Source organism: Mus musculus, chromosome 17 (genome assembly GCF_000001635.26).
Source record: "Mus musculus strain C57BL/6J chromosome 17, GRCm38.p6 C57BL/6J".
NCBI classification, from domain to species: domain Eukaryota; kingdom Metazoa; phylum Chordata; class Mammalia; order Rodentia; family Muridae; genus Mus; species Mus musculus.
This window is the reverse complement of record NC_000083.6, coordinates 11,067,862-11,084,904: the sequence shown is the minus strand read 5'-3', so window position 1 is coordinate 11,084,904 and position 17,043 is coordinate 11,067,862. Positions and strand designations below refer to the sequence as shown.

At 40.7% G+C, this 17,043-nt stretch overlaps 1 protein-coding gene across 10 annotated transcripts in view; it reads right to left on the bottom strand.

The window, feature by feature from the left end:
• Positions 1–17,043, bottom strand: part of Prkn (parkin RBR E3 ubiquitin protein ligase) — a 1,223,012-nt gene that overhangs the window by 978,466 nt on the left and 227,503 nt on the right. The window lies entirely within an intron of this gene.

The window sequence follows — 17,043 nt, the reverse complement described above, 5'->3', positions numbered from 1 at the left end:
AGCCCCTCCATTTGGGGGAGGGGCTGAGAGGAGACCCAAGAGAGTAGGCAAGCACTCTATCCCTGGGCCACCAGGTCCCTTTTGCTTTTGTTCTGAGATGGATCTTGCTAATTGCTCAGAGAAACCTGGAACTTACAAATCCTCTTTTCCAAGCCTCACGAGTACCTGGGATTTGGAGCTGGTCACACCAGGCCTAATAAGTATGGCAGTACACAGCTATGATCTCAGTACTTAGGAGGATCAAGAGTTTGGAGTCAGACTGGACTATAGAGGGAAGCTGTGTCTCAAAACAATTGGGACAAAACAAAGCAAATCTAGACAAAACAAAACCACTTCTGAAAAAAAATAGCCAAGAATTTATTTTGAAGGAAAAAACACGTTGCAACAAATTTGATTTTGACTTTAGAAGTATTATGGCGGACAAGCTGGAGTGGTTAGCTAAATAAATAGTTTAAAGTCCATGGCATAAAGTAATGTACAGTTATAAATACAAGTACAGGGCAGACTACTCGGTGATGTTCTAATATACTAAAGACTATACAATGTGACTATAAGTATGTTATTAAAATTATAGTTTCATTTGTAGAAAAAATCCAATTCCTATGGAAGTATGAAATCATATGACCTCAGCCAGATCAAGATGCTGCAAAGGTGAGGACGGTCCAGGCTCCAGGAGACTCTTCTCTGCTCACATCAGCATAGCAAAAGGATGGGTTTCTACCCGGACTACACGGGAGATGGCACAGGCAGATGGAGAGGGAGAAGGATCCCTGAGCTGGCTCATGCTTGCCTGGATCCCTATTCACACACAAGGAAATGACCCATCTGGGAGCTAGGAATGGTAGGGACAAATTTAATTTTGTTTTGATATTTTAATAATATTTTCTTATGTTATAATGAAAAAATAGTAGTTATTAAACAAAAAGATAAAGTAGACTGTTCACTGTGGACAGGGGCTGTCTTAAGCCTTATGCTCTTATTTTCTGTCTTCATAAAAATGCTCTGTAGTCCTATAGATATAACTATACAATAAAATATATTTATTGTAATTATTTTACATATAAATAAAAGCCATAGAGGCTCAGAAAGCTTAGGCTCTATGGCCTACAAGTGGCAGAGTCACAGTTAGAACTTAGGCAGTACAGCCCAAAGCTTTGCCCTTAACCCTGGAATCTCCAATTCCATGATATTCCCCACAGTGTGTAAGCGGTATTTCCACATATGTGTAATGGGAAGAGAGAGTGGACAGGCAATGAGAACAGAATTTTACTCAAGAGAAAACTGTTAGTGTATTACCTTCTCTTTTAATTTCAGAAACTTATAGAAAGTTAAGTGTAAAGAAATGTGGTTAAAATATCATAGTATAACTTCAAACTTTTAGGAATACATTTTAACCCTGAATCCTTACTTTCATTATTGAAAATGTTCTCATGCTGCCATATTAGAAGGGCTCCAGCTCCATTTCTTTTCAGCCTTGAACATGGAGGACAGCTAGCTAGAGAGGATTGTAGAAAGTGCACACAGCTCCCTAGGGGATAGTGGTGGAGATCTGTGCCTTGCAAAGCTGACAGGACTGACTGCATCTACAAGGCTGGGAGATTGCTCAGCCAGTAAGGTAGCTAGGTGCAAGCATGAGGATTCAAGCTTGAGCCCCAGAATGCAGAACAAATCAGGGGCTATCGGCCAATACTTATAATCTTATTCCTGGGGGGTGGGGGAAAGGCTCGAGAGATGGCAGAGGCTTGCTGCTCAGTAAACATAGACCAGTTGGTGAGTTCAGGTCCAGGGAGAAACCCAGTCTCAAACACGAAGTGCATAGCAACTGACATCAATCTCTAGTGTACACGCTCAAATACATATGCACACACACGTGAACATGTACATAAAGGCACTCATGCACACACACACACCACACACACACACAAACACACTACACACACACCACATACACACACACACACACCACACACACACAAACATACTACACACACACCACACACACACCACACACCACATACACACACACATACCACACACACCACACACACCACACACACACACACACACACACACACTGTATTTTTAGCATCCTTCTGCACCTCCATTTCAGGAGATTTAGGAAATTGTGGCAATTTTTTTAAATAAATGGTATCTCTGTTACTTTTAATATGTACAAATACTTTATATTCTATATAGAACATATATAAATGCTATATAGAAACACTATATTAAGCTAGAATTTAGGCATAAATAAAGAGGCTAAGTATATGTAGCTTTGATCTATAAAGGGTATGTATGAGAAGCAAAATTATCACCAAGAGATTAGCCAGAGAAAACAGGAACATTTCTCGGTTTTAACTGCTTAGCTGTTTTCTAGAAGCCAGAGCAATTAGCGAGCATTGAGACTCTGGGAACAATCCAGTATTAGTCTTCAATTTTATGCTCCTCTTTCCTGTTATCAAATCTAAAAGCTCGGATCAGCAGCCCTGAGACAAATGATACAGTGGATATCAGCTAACTACTGCTGCAGCGCCCTGTCTTCTGCCTTCATCTAACTACTGCAGCAGCACCGTGCCATGCTTCCTGCCAAGATGGTGATGGATTTGACTGTCCCCAGGAACTGTGATCCCAAATTAAATACTTTTGTTTATAAGTAGCAGATACAAATGTGTATGCTTCTCCACAGCTTGTTGAATGGATTGTATATATTTCATATATTATGCTACACACAGGTATGCTCTCTCTAGATAGATAGATAGATAGATAGATAGATAGATAGATAGATAGATAGAGATATCTTGGGCTGATAACAGGAAATTGTCATATACAAGAAGTCAAGAATGTTACAATCAGCTCTTGCAAATGATCAAGCAGAACAAATTCAAAGTCACTGATAATAATCGCCATGTGTTTCCACTATAGTTTTCTTCAGACTCTACACTAGCCTCATCTTCACTGGGAGTGCACATGTGCATTCTCAAATAAACTTTAACTTGAGAGTGTGCCATGTCATGTACTCATTGATGCAACGGGTGCCACACTAAACGAGATATTAGGAGGAGAACCTGATTGGGGGAAGAAGGTTACTGGGGTGGAGCTTTGAAGGGTATATTCTCCCCTGCTCTCTTCTCATGTTTCCTTCTCTCTTTGCTTTGTGGCTGCCATGATGTGAGCAGCCTTCCTTTGCTGGGCCATTGTGGCACAATGCTCACCCTAACCACAGGACCAGAACCAAAAGAGCAAGAAAGATATAGATTAAACCTCTGAACCTTTTCTTCCTAAATGTGGTACCTTGTAACCTATCTGAGGTGAGTAAGCCTCTGACTTCCATCCATGGCAGCTACATTGAAGGAGAGCTCTTACAAGTTATCCTTTCATCTCCACTCATATTCTACAGCCTGGGGGCACCCACACAACTAAATGAAGACAAAACAACTTATCTGAAGCCTTAAAGCCTAGTAAACACAATTTATGGAAATTTCCTCCAATAACAGAACATTCCTCTGTTCCTCATTGTACCTGATGATGACGACATCACTATCTAATGAGCCTGATGTCATCACTATCTAATCAGCCAGATGACATCACTATCAAATGTGCTTGATGACATCACTATCTAATGAACCTGATGTCATCACTATCTAATCAGCCAGATGACATCACTATTAAATGTGCTGATGACATCACTATCTAATGAACCTGATGACATCATTATCTAACAGGCTTACATCTTACAATCAGCTCATGAGAAAATTCTATTGATATTACACAAGAAGAGAGATGACAGCTGTACTCACCTCGCTCTATTTCTATTCTCATACCTTAGGCAAACCTGCCATTTCTCTTCACAACTCTTAATTAATTCTTAGCTTTTACCAAGTTCCAGCCACATCTGCCTTCTTTTTAGTTCTTCAGTAACATGACAAAATACCGAATCTAGGTACTCTCTATTCCTTCCAAAGTGTTTTTTCTCAGTGATTCCCAGAATACAGTCCTTCACAAACACAACCTTTCAAGAGAGTCCCTTTGTAATTCCATGTAAGGTCTCTGGTCTCCAGGCCATTGTCCTTCCTTCTCAGCAATCACTCTGATTTTCTTAGAGGTGCAAACTGAATTCCAAGTTCACACAGCTAGAGAATGGCATGGCCTGCCTTTAAACCAAAAAACTTCTCTTCGTCTACATACTGTAAACTGTACTTGTGTTTTCTACACAGTAGATGGCTGTGGAGAACAGAGCTCATGCTCACTTGTGGCTCATAATTGGTTCTCGGTGAGAGACAAGAGGGAATGGAACCTTAAACAAGAAGAAGCACAGATATTGCAGAAGGGAACAGGCTTAACCATAAATCTTGTAAAGAAAAGCTACAGGTTTAACTAGACTGAACAACTACATAAGCCAGATCATTGATCCTACAATAAAACACTACGATCCATAGTGGACATCTAATACTAAGAAACATGCAATAGTTTCATCAACTATAGGACCATTTCTACTCTATGGTGTTGTCACTCTTGAAAAATAGCAAATGGGATTTGACCAAAGTAGCAGTACTCGGACAGGACAGAAGAGATTTAAGAACATACATTTGATGGTCATCTTTCTGAAGTAAAAAACAAACAAACAAACAAACAAAACCAAACAACAACAACAACGAAACCCCTTTGAAGCAAAGGTGTTTTTGTTTTTTGTTTTTTTATGGTGTGAAAGAAGAGAAGAGATCTGTTCATGGAAGTACAGTGACAATATAGGAAAGGAATGTGTGTGGCAGAGCATGCTAGGTGGGCTCCTGCTTCACAGGCAGAGCATGCTGGGTGGGATTGTGCTCCAGGGGCACTGCATGCTGGGCTGCCTCTCTCTCATGCTTCAGTGGCACAGCATGGTGGGTGGGCTCGTGCTTCATCCCAGAAGTAAACTGTGGATATCTCTCACAACTCTGCATTCAATGTCACCAAGCCAATCCCTTCAAAAGATCAGCATGGGCAAATGTGTTCCATGAAAACTCCAGACTCCTCCGCATTCTATAACTGGTTCCCTTTATTCCCGCACCAGTTTACTAGGTACAGGGTTGTATTTTACCCAGTTAGCTACTAACACAAACAAAAAGAAGTAGAGGGTGGATAGCAATCAAGAAGAAGGAAGGAGGGTAAAATAACAGAAAGAATATCTGAAAAACTCATAAGGAATTGCACTATTCACTACCTAAAAAAGAAAAAAGAAAAGAAAAGAAAGAAACCTATAATACACATAAATTTTATGTATAAATACACATATATAACGTAGATGAAATTTCCCCAACTGGACTGACAATACTCCCTCTAAGAGCCAAAGATTGTCTAACAAAAACCCCAGCACCAGGCCTGAGAAGCCCTCTATTGAGTTGTTGGTAAGGGTTGATTAAGAAACTCCCATAATAGACTATTGCTAATGCCCTTGGTTGTCCTCCAGAGGTGGAAGGTATGTCCCTATTGCTGAAGACATCATGCACTTCAGACACAGAGCTGGGAAGGCCCTCAGCTGGGAATGAGCTGAAAGCCTCCAAAGACTTAGCTCTCGTGGCACCAGAAGCTGTATGCAAGCTTCGAAGGATGGAGCTGACCAACAGTCCTACAATCCCACCACGCCATGACACCTGAGTCACAACAATGAGCAACATTTCATGATAAATCTTGGAATGTGGCAGTGGCACATAAACCTAGGCAGTAACCAATAGCTCTCCAGTTGGCCCTGAGATCCACTCAACAGGAGGGAAACATGTTTAATATTGGAAAACTAGGTAGCTGCCCAGGGCTGGTGAAGTCATGGATCCTGGAAGAGGACAGACAACTGCCACTTTACTAAACCAGCACAATCCCTAACTTCATTCTGAAGCTTTGTCCTTATATCCATGGATAAGTGTAGTCCTTATGCATCATCAAGGAGATTTTCCTTTTCAGTGGATGGAAACCATTACAGAAAACCACACCAATCAAAATGCAGATTGGAGAGCCCAGTCACAATAAACACACATGCTTAAAGCTTAGAAAATGTTTGGGGAAAAAGGGTGCAAAGGTTGTTTGTTTTTGTTTTTGTTTGTTTGTTTGTTTGTTTGAGCCAGAGCATCAGAGAGTTTGCTGTGAGACTGTGTCTTCTAGAAATATCAGAAGCCATACCCATAAAGGTTCACCAACAAGACAGTCTAAGCATGAGTTTAACAAGGACAGTAATAATATACATGCCAAACTGGGCAGGGAGAAGCCTATCTTAACCTCCACAAACAAACAAACAAACAAACAAACAAAAACCTGTCACTAAGGAACCCTGAGAGTGGGTGAAATAGTCTTACCCAGGGAAGAACACAGTCAAGTGGTTGTTTGATACCCAATGGGCAGCCTTGAAAACATATAAACAAGTGACATTATACAAACTGAGCTTGTTGTTTATGTTTAGGAATATACATGTATATCCATATACATGTATGTATATAACAATAATTAATGAAAAAAAGGATGAGAACTTTGAAAGGAACGGAGCATATGGGAGGGTATGGAGGGAGGAAAGGGGAAATAAACAGTAAACAAAAACAGTGTCCAGGGTAAGTAGATAGAGAATGTAGTAGGAGCTGAGCAATTATAAGCAAGGTTTCTATTATCAAAGTATATACCCACTTAATGAGAGACACTGTACGCTGTGTGAGCAGATGTCAGTCAAGAACATTACATGAAATTATACAACAAACACAGTTCATAAATATTGACATATCCAAGGCTCCAAGCATCTCCATTCAAGCACTCAGAGTAAATACAAGCAAAGTTACTAACTGACTCTGGAAAGCAAGAGTCACACATTTAGTTTTAAGTCGACAAGAGAAAGACAGATTATGTAAATGTGGCATCTCCATTTAACCATTTCAGCAGGACTCATGTGCAATTTCTGTTCCAGTGGCCACTCTTAGCCTCAATTTTACGTTCGAATAACTCATACATTCCTAGGAGCAATTTTAAGTTATTGTGTACCCCCTATTAAACAGATTTTGAACAGTACGCACTTAGAAAACTGTGCCCCATATAAAATGTCACATGGGGACAGTCTATAATGCCAGCTTCCTTAGGATGAGATAGGCTCTTCCTTGTGATAACAGTTTGTCATTTGATAGGAATCAAGGAGGCTTCCACAGATATCCTATAGAATGCTATTCTGAGGTTAGTCCATGTGGGGAGGAGCATGCAATTTGGCAGGAGTAAATCCTTTCCTTTTTCCAAATGTTTTATAGCATAATTCTAGGATAAATCAGTAACAAAGGTTTTTCTTTTTTGTGAATTACATATCAAATTAAAAGTAATAACAGCCCCACATTTGTGTATGTCAGTGTTTCCAAGGTAAAATTATATCCAGTTCTGAGAATAACTCTAAAATGCAGACACTAATGCCATCTCCATTTTATAGATTGAAAAAAAAAAAAGAGGAAAGACTGAAGAAATTTAGAGCCTGCCCTTTCCAGACAGTCTGCCTCAGGGGTGATTCATACCTACTTTGTTTTAAGAGCATTAGAAAGTCTGGCAGAATTCTAACCAAGTGATTTCATGAGGTGGGCCACATTTTAGAAGTTTTAACTTCTGTGTTATAGACTGCAATAAGCATATGTTGGATGACATCATCAAACTTGACACATAAAATACGTCTTAGGTGTTTGGGCTTCTGTGAGAACTGTGAACATACCAATGCTGTTCTGTAGGGGTGAGAGCTGACTGTGAGGACCATGGGACGCTCCATTGTGGAAGCAGACGTTTCCTTTTGTAGGGGACGGAGTTCTTAGTGTCCAAGTTTTAAGTAACAATGGTAATACCTTAGAAAGTTTGTCGTGGATTTTCTCTCCTTCGGAGCGATGTTTTGATGAATTATGCATAGATGCAAACAAACATGCTGCTCCCCTTGAAATACTTAGAGATGTGAAAGTGAGCAGGAAGCAAAGCTTTCAAATGGTGTCTGTTTGAGACTGAGTTTGAGTGTGTTCCCAAACACAAACTTCACTGGTCCCTGCCATCCTCGTTTGTGCCTCTTATGTCAGAATGTTTTATTAATTTAGGGAGTAGAGCTCTGGGCCATAATTAGGTTGTACAGTAAGACTCAGCTGACTGACACTTGAAAAGGCAAGCCAGTCAGGATCAATGATAGGAAGGTTTCAGTGACAAAAATCCCGCTGTGAAGTGAACTTCTGATACATTGCAGAGGCAGGGGAGTCTTCCCAGGAGCAGCATTCGCACATGAGTGTGTCTGAGTAATAATGTGTGTGTGTATATGTGTATGTATATATACCAGGGTGGCATATTTGGGTTTTTAGAGCTATCGTACCACATGGATTTGTTCTGTTTGAATGAGTCTGTGTCCTGCTTTAGCACGTGGCCAAGGAAGCCGCTCAGCAAACACATCCTTCCAGGCTGTTCAAAGGTTGCCATGGCAACAGCCATTCATCTCAGGTTGATTTTTTTTGTTAATTGAGTTTCTCCTGCTAAACAGTGTATGGAGATTGTGCTCTGATCAACAGCCAGCATAGTCCTTAATAAAACAAAAATGGGTGGGCCCAGCACATTCAGAGAGCAGAGCCAAATCCCCTGGTTCCGACTTAATTCTGTTTTTCCTGCACATCTCCAAGGTTAAGACCGAATTATCTTAATTTTGACATCTAACTTATATCTAAAGAAAATGAAATAGAAAAGTAGTGTTACCCAACTAACTAAAGTTGTCACTCAAGACTTAACAACAACAAAAGACAGATGTAAACTTGAATGTCATCATGAGATTCCAGAGAGCTTTCTCATGGACAGGTTTTTGCTGCTCTTGTTCTCTGACAACATTAACCGGCTTGTTAACATTTCCTGGTTAAAAAAAAAAAAAGTAAAAGAAAGAAGGGAAAGGCAGAGAGGGAGAATCTGGATCAAGAAACTATCTGGTTCCTAATAGTACTGGAGGCCTGGACACAGACTCTGGCTTCTTCTGTCCCCCTTAAAGCAGGAGGACTGTGCTACTAAACAATGTCTCTAACACTACTGAGACAACCAGGTGAGGGAGTTGAAGTAGAGTACAGGACTGTAGAGACAATGGAATGGGCATTTGGAACTAGGATACAATGAAGAGATCTGGCTGCGATTCCCTCCCTTTCACAGGCTTCCTACTGGACATTGTAAACTCTAATATAGGGTCTCCTCTGTGCAGAGCTGGAAGGGCTGGCTGCTCCTGAGTTTGTCTCTCTCATGCAACAATGGCTTTGGGATTTGAGCTCCAGGTGAACAATCCAAAGATGAGCCTGGTAAGTCACAAACTCTGGATCTCCTTCAGCCACTTACAAGCTAAGAGAATCTCAACCCTTAAATCTTTTTTCAAGTAATTTTTTATCTGTGGCAGTTCTCAAAGACATTTCACATGCCAACAGGGGAATCAAAAGGTTGAGGATTCCTTTAAAAAAGGAAAGAGAGAATATTTTTGTGGGCCTGAATTACATAATGAGAGAAGTGAGCTACATTTTCGTACTAAATTGTACCATCACCCAGAAGTAAGAGGATTCTTGAAGTTGGCGCCTGCTGTGAACAGATTCCATGCTATCATTCCTGACTCCACCACTGAGAGATACCAATCAGCCCCAACAGTATGGGCCTGGATTCTTGTGGCCCTCAGGGAGGATGGGACTAGCAATCTGTTCCACTAGCAGGGCAAGAGGCAGGAGAGATGCTTGCCCAGGTCCCACCGTGACTGAGATGGAGTTTACATGACTGTAAGCACGGATGTATACAGGGAAATCACCATCTTGTTGTTCTCTGGATAAAATGCCAGTTGACCTGGCTTCCCTCCGTCATGTAATCACAGGAGAAATGCATTATATCAGCTACTTACGCTGTCGTATTCAGAATTTTCTCATACACAAACAATCATTCATGGTGGAAATGCATTCAACACCAAATTTATCTCACTTCTTTCTGCCTCGTATTCAATAGAGAAAGTGGGACAATTTAAAATAGATTTAGTTTACAAATGAAATAATTTCATCCCTGAATTCTATTACCTTAATGCATGTTATCAATAAAGGGAGAGCATTTTGAATGAGTGTTTTCTGTAAACAAACAACAATGGCTATATGAAGTGCCCGTTTAGTTCCTGACATTGTACTACAAGCGTCTCAATTGAATTTGGAAAATATGCTCAACTGTGTGCTCTGTGGTCAAGAATTATTTACTTCTTATTTAGGTGAAATACTTAGCAAAGCTTCTGCAAGTGAACACTAATCGTGGGTATTTAGACCCGTGAGACCACGAAGAGCCTCCTAAGCACCCAGCTTCCCTGTGATGCTGGACTGCAGCAGGCTGCTCTACTGGATTCCTGAACTACTAGGTGGCTTCTTTTCTGGTTCTTTTACAAAGAGCAGGACGTTATTAAAGCTCTTTTTTTTTTCTTTCCTATGCACACTGGAATTTCTGAGCTGACAACTTCATCAGCCCCAGTTCTGGGATAAAGGGACATCCAGGAATCAGCTCTGAACTTCTCTGTGGGTCGTGGCTCAGTGGGGTCTTTGCTCGGAGGATTTTTTTTTTTCTTTCAGAGCGCTGCTGCATTTGCACTGTATGTAATATACAGACTTCCCTCCTAGAGTGAGAAGTCAGGGTAGGGTGTGCGGGGAAGAGCACTGCTCTGCCTTCTCAGGAACAGATTTCTTGACCAACTGGGCTTTGCTGTCCATGTCTTTGTTTTATTTTATGTCTTTTCCTCCTCCTCCTTCCTCTTCTTCTTCTTCCCCCTCCCTCCTTTTCCTAGTTCCTTCTCTTCCTAGTTCCTCCTCCTCCTCCTCCTCCTCCCCTCCCCCTTCTATTTTCCTTTACATTTAAAGCTCCTAACACCACCTTGATCACCTTCTTAAAGTGCTTCTTTAGGAACTGGAATCCCATGGTGTTGTAAATGTTGCAATTTAAATTAGTTATATTAGCCTTGTAATCTTTCCCCAGCTATGAAGACACACCTGCTTACATTTTATTGTTAAAACTGACTTCAGTGTTGAGCTATTACTTCCCAAAGCATCTGAAAGGAAGCCTCACAGAATACTTTCCTCCGAGGTCAAATTGAGGCTCTAACATCTGAGATATGATGCTCAGAGCCTCAGTTTGCCAGGCACAAAAGCATTTTATTCTGGGCTGATTTTAATAGAGCCTCTCTTGTCCTGAAAACACTACAGTTTTACATAGACTGTGTCTCTAAACAGTGTGGAAATAAATGGAAGATGGAGAAAACCCCAGGGAGAACATGTACCCCTCCTGCTGCATGTCCCACGGGTCAGCACAGTGTCTGTGGTCAGCATTCACTTGTGGAAGCTTCAAGCACCTCATATACATTCACTTCTCTCCCTCAGCAGAGCATCTCACTTCATCATTGTGAGCTTGCACTGTAGAATACAAAGGTATCTACATAATGATGACCAAATAGCCATAAGCATGTTCTAGAACTATGCAAGGATATCGAGGAATGCTAAAATCCCAACAACTTTACATTTAAATAGCAAAGAACCTACAGCATGCAATGGGCCAGGTCTTTATAATGAAGCTCTAATATGAACAGTGTTTGCTAGCTTTTCAAAACTGAAATCACTGAAAGGATTTAATATAAATCCCATATATATCATGTTTTTAAATTTTTTTCAGTGTACTTGGGTGTATTAGCAAAACAAGCAGCAATCTCAAAGGAAAAAAGTTAGGGATTGTAAGTGATGGTGTGGCTACTACCATTGAACAAAGAGAAACACTAATTAATTAAAACCACAGACAAGCAGAGTCACAGAGTATGCTTTTATGGTTCATTTTATTTAAAACTATTATAACTGAGCTGGGCATGGAGGTGCCCATCTCTAATCCTTGGGAGGTAGAGGCAGATGGATCTCTGAGTACAAGGCCAGCCTGGTCTATACATCGAGTTTCAAGAGACCCAGAGCTTTATGATAGTCCTTGACTCAAAAAGACCAAAAAAAAAAAAAGTTCTAGGTAATATGTATTAATTCTGTAGTCAGAAAAATATGGCCTAATTCAAATGAAAGAGGAATGATAATGTTGGGAAGATTAAAGGGGCATGAAGAAAACTCCAGCTTTCAATAATTCAGTTTAACAACAGTCATATGAGTTACACACAATTCATGGTATTTGGAAGAACCTAGTGTAGCTTTAAAAAAAAATCAGCATAATTAGAGACCTGCTGAAAATGGTCTATGTCTCCGATAGTAAATTTTCTTGAAGACTACAATAGGTTCAATTTTTTCATCTACTAGACATACTTCACCTCATCATTTAAAGCCAGTGACCACTAGTTACAGCATTTGAAATATATGCAATGGCCACCAAGAAAAATATTGTTAGTTTTAAGTATCCTTGTTCTCAGCTCAGACCTATTGATATCAGAAAGCTCTAAAAGATAGTCATAAAATGATATACTTTTATACTTACTAAAAGAATTTATATATAGTAATAGTCTCAACTGTGTGTGTGCCTATGTGTTCATGCCTGTGTGTGTATACGCATGTGTGTGCGCGCACATGTGTGTGTGTGTGTAGTTTTGACATCATTTAGACAAGTATTGTTCAAAGAAATTTATGAACATTTGGGTAAATCCTACATAACAGTAAACTCCTACGTGTGGTGTGGTAGTTTGGATTACGAAAGATTCCCATAGGCTTGAATGCTTAGTCAGCAGGGAGTGACTATTTTTAAGGATCAGGAAGTAAGGCCATCTTGGAATAGGTGTGGCTAAGTTGGGGGAAGTGTGTCACTAGGGGTAGTCTTTGAGGTATCAGAAAGTCTATTCCAATCCCAAGGTCTTTCTCTGCCTGCTACCTGTAGATCTGGATGTCAATTTCACAACTTCCTAAGCACTGTGTGTCTGCCTGTGTGTTGGCAGCTCTCCACCATAAGGAAAATGGACTAAACCTCTGGAACTATAAGCAAGCCCCAATTATTATCTTTATATTAGATATTTTCTTTATTTACATTTCAAATGTTATCCCCTTTTCTAGTTTCCCCTCTGAAAACCCCCTGTCCCTCCCCTCCTCCCCTTGCTCACCAACCCACTCACTCCCACTTCCTGGCCCTGGCATTCCCCTATATTGGGGCATAGAAACTTCACAGGACCAAGGGTCTCTCCTTCCATTGATGACCGACTAGGCCATCCTCTGTTACATATTATAAAAGGCTTTTCCTAATAAGAATTGCTGTGGTTATAATGTCTCTTCACAGCAATAGAATACTGACTAGGTCACGATGTAAAATATACATTTCTATCTTATTTTGTGTGTGTGCTGAAAGTTAAATTCATCATTACAGAGAGAATATAAATTCAATAACTTCTCCCATGGGCCACATTTAAACAATGTATCCCACATTTTGGCTATGATGGTTAATATTATGTCAACATGAGGAGCCTAGGGCACCTGGACAAACATCAAAGCTTATTCTGGGTATGACCTGTGTCTCTGAATGAGGTCAGTGTTTGTGTTGGTGGCCTGAGTAAAGAGGCTGCCTCCCAGTGTGAGAGGTCCTTATCCTGTCTGCTGAGGATCTTTGCTATAAGACAAAAGAGCTGATGGTTGAGAAAGGGGAATTCCCCTTGACCATCTTTGAGGGAGGGCATCACTCTCTTCCTGGCCTTCAGGCTTGAACTGAACTGTTGGCTCTCCCTTGGCTAAGCCTTAAACTAGAGCTGTGCCTCTGGCTTTTGGCCCAGAGACCTACACATTGGCTTGGAGCAGCACTACTGATTCTCCAAGGTTTTCACCTGCAGATCTGGGGACTTCCCAGCCTCCTTAATGGCAAGTGTTAATTTCTAATAATAAACTTCTATAAATAAGTACAGTGTTGTGTCTAATATATAGTATATAATACAAATTACACATGCACACACACACACACACACAAAGGACACAAAGGACACAAACATATTAAGTATTGTTTCTGTTTTGTTTGAGGACCCTGACTAATATTCTGGCTAACCCTCTGCTGATACATTAACAGCAAAGCATTTAGTGAAAAATGCAATTAATTCTGCTCTAAAGTCCAAATAGAGACTAAAGTCTCATCTCAGCAGTTAATGTAACTGTAATGTTTGTAACAGTTTGGGATATAAATAACTGTACTAGGATTCATTTTCTTTGTACAATTTTTTTAATAAATTTAATAATAAATAACAGAGGGTTATTTGAGGAATTTTGACATGCAGCATGCTATGTTTGGCTAAGTACAGAGGAGTGACCTGTGATTCAAGCAGATTTTTAGTACTCTGTTGCAAGAGCTGACAGGACTCTTAGCAAAGAAACAAAAAATGGGGATTTTTCTGTTTGTTATAGTGTGCAAATAATTAACACACCTATGCAATACAGCATAGTACAATGCTTGCACAGTTACTGTTGCCTCGTCTCTAACTTTAATTTTACATGTATGGATTATGATTGCATTAAGATGATCTAAGGATCATACCTTATACCCACACAATACCCACACAATCAACAGCAGCACACATTGGTACAGTGTGCTTACATGTAGCATCTTTATATAAACAGACTCATTTCTTTCCTTACAAAGTTGCAAGACTAGGCTTATAGTTATTTCTACCTTTAAAATGAACAATGTGAGACAGAGAAGCTAAATTCACTAATGTGCATCCTGCATGTAAAAATCAATTTGCTTTCATGTGTTACATTAAAAACTAGACATAATCTAAAGATTTAAGAGGTAGATGAAGATATAAACACTGTTAGAACACCATGTATACACTTAGCATGGTATTATGTTAAGCGAAAAAATCTTAATGGATACAAAATTGGTTCAAACTCATTACGTCTCCATACAAGTCAGCTATTCATAAAGGCAGAGGCTAGTCCATGTAGCACAGCCTGACAGACATCACTTCTCCTCTGAGAACTCTCCAGGTGGGTCTGCTTCCTTTCAGTGACAGGTGGAGCTAAACACATTACAGAGTCCTCTGTCACAAACCCTTTCTCCACTTTCACCAAATTTTTATTGTTTATAACAGAAAATTAAAAGAAAATCTTTGTGTGCACATGTACCATGTATATGTGCGTGAACACATGTGTGTGGAAGTCAAAGGATGACCACGCATGTCAGTTCCCACCTTCACAGAATTTGAGGCAGGGTATCTTGTTTGCTGTGTATGCTAGGCTCGCTGGCCTGCTGGCTTCTGACCTCCCCTTAAGAGCACTGAATTACAAACAACTGTGTATGACTAAGTTAAACTTAAAGAGGGCTCTGGGGATCTGAACTCAGGTCTTGTGTTTGTAGGGCAACCTTTGTCACTGAATGATTACCTCAGCCCCTAAGAACAGAAAGGCTCTTCACTTACTTTTTAACTCTCAGAATTTAGAGGCTTTAAGGATAGCCTCAAAAGTGTCAGTTGGGTGGCCTCTACTTCCTGAAGTTGTCTGCTCCCTTGTCAGGAAACGAAGATACTCATACTGCTTCGTGCTCACCCCTTCACAATTGAATCTATTCCAGTTGCTGTAAAAATATTTCTCTCTGGGCAAATATCTGTGAATATTAAATCTGTACCCTAGGTCCAGACCCAGGTTCCAACAGTTTGTTAAATATCTCCTTACATATCCATTCTTCATAAACTCTCAGCACCCCTGGACATTCAGCTCCCTTCCCATGGCTTTCTATGGCACCCCTTTGCTGTCTATGAATGAAATCGAAGGACCAAGTCTGTCAAGATTTTGTCAAATGCCCCAGGAAACTCCATCTTTTCCTGTCTTCAGTATTGCTTCTGCTTCCGGAAGAACAGCACCTGGCTTGCCTCCCAAGCCCGTGGTGTGTGTTTCCTTTTCATCTGAAGAATCCATATCTGGATCCACTCGGGAGCTCTTTCCTGGTGCCTTCCCATTAGATATACAGCCTCACTTTTGAAACATCACGATACTCATCTTTAATGGGTTATACAGTAATAATTACACACAGCCTGTGCATATTATATGCGTTCGGCTGGACCACGTGGCTTTGTTAGTGATTTTAGCATATGTAGTGCTCTCAGACAGTCTGAGCTAGTGTTGCTTTAGTTCAGAGGCCTAAGCGGGTAAGAAGCAGACTCCCTGAACGAACTCCCTCTAACCAAGCCACTGAAAAGCTCTGAACACTGGGAATTCTAAACGTGCGAATCAAGGTAAGACAGTTGAACCAATACATTAACTGTTATAAAATCTATCTGTCCCTCACGCCAGTTAGTCTTACTGAACAAAAAACAGCCAACTGCTACACGTACCCTCCTTTGTACAGGTGAGGGGATTTAAAATCTAATGGCTCTCATAATAAAGTCTATCTGGATTCAAGAAACAGTTTTAAAACCATTTATTTGTGAAGGAAACAATCTTAGGTTTAGAAGTTGGCAGGAACTGCAAAAGCTTTTTAGTTGACTGAAATTAAAAAAAAAAAAAAATCCAAACACTTCTTAGCACAGGCACTTCCCTTATGAAACAAATTGCCTGAAAGCAAAGCACAGCACTTTGTGCACAATGGGTGTGAGTCCTCCTGCCACCAAAGGGGGCAGGCGGGGGGGGGGGGGGAGATAGCAGAATCATTTGCATTTCTATAGTTTCTTTGTATACCCACATTCCAAAAGCATTTCACAAAGCAGCAAATACGTCAGCGCACTGCCTGGCCTGGGCAGTCAGAAGCTCCGAGTACAGCACAGGTCCCCACCCTGCTGTGAACCAGGGTGCAATACCACCCTACACAGAGTGGAGGGGACGCGCTTTTCCCTGCTTCTAATCACTTGAGTAAATGTGGTTCATATTTGCCGGACTTCCCTCCAAAACACTCACTGTTCTCTCATTCTAGGCAAAGGGCCCGTGCATCAATTGCTATCCAGTTCCTTGGATGCCTACAAAACTCATCTCTCCAAATGTACAAGATGCCATAAAGAAGCGGTTTCCACAGCACAGCAGGGGCCAGATACCCAGGAAGTAATAGGCAGGAAAGCAGATCCCCACAGTTTAGTTAGTTCTGTTTCAGGGGCGTCGGCCAGGGGTAACTCCGTCT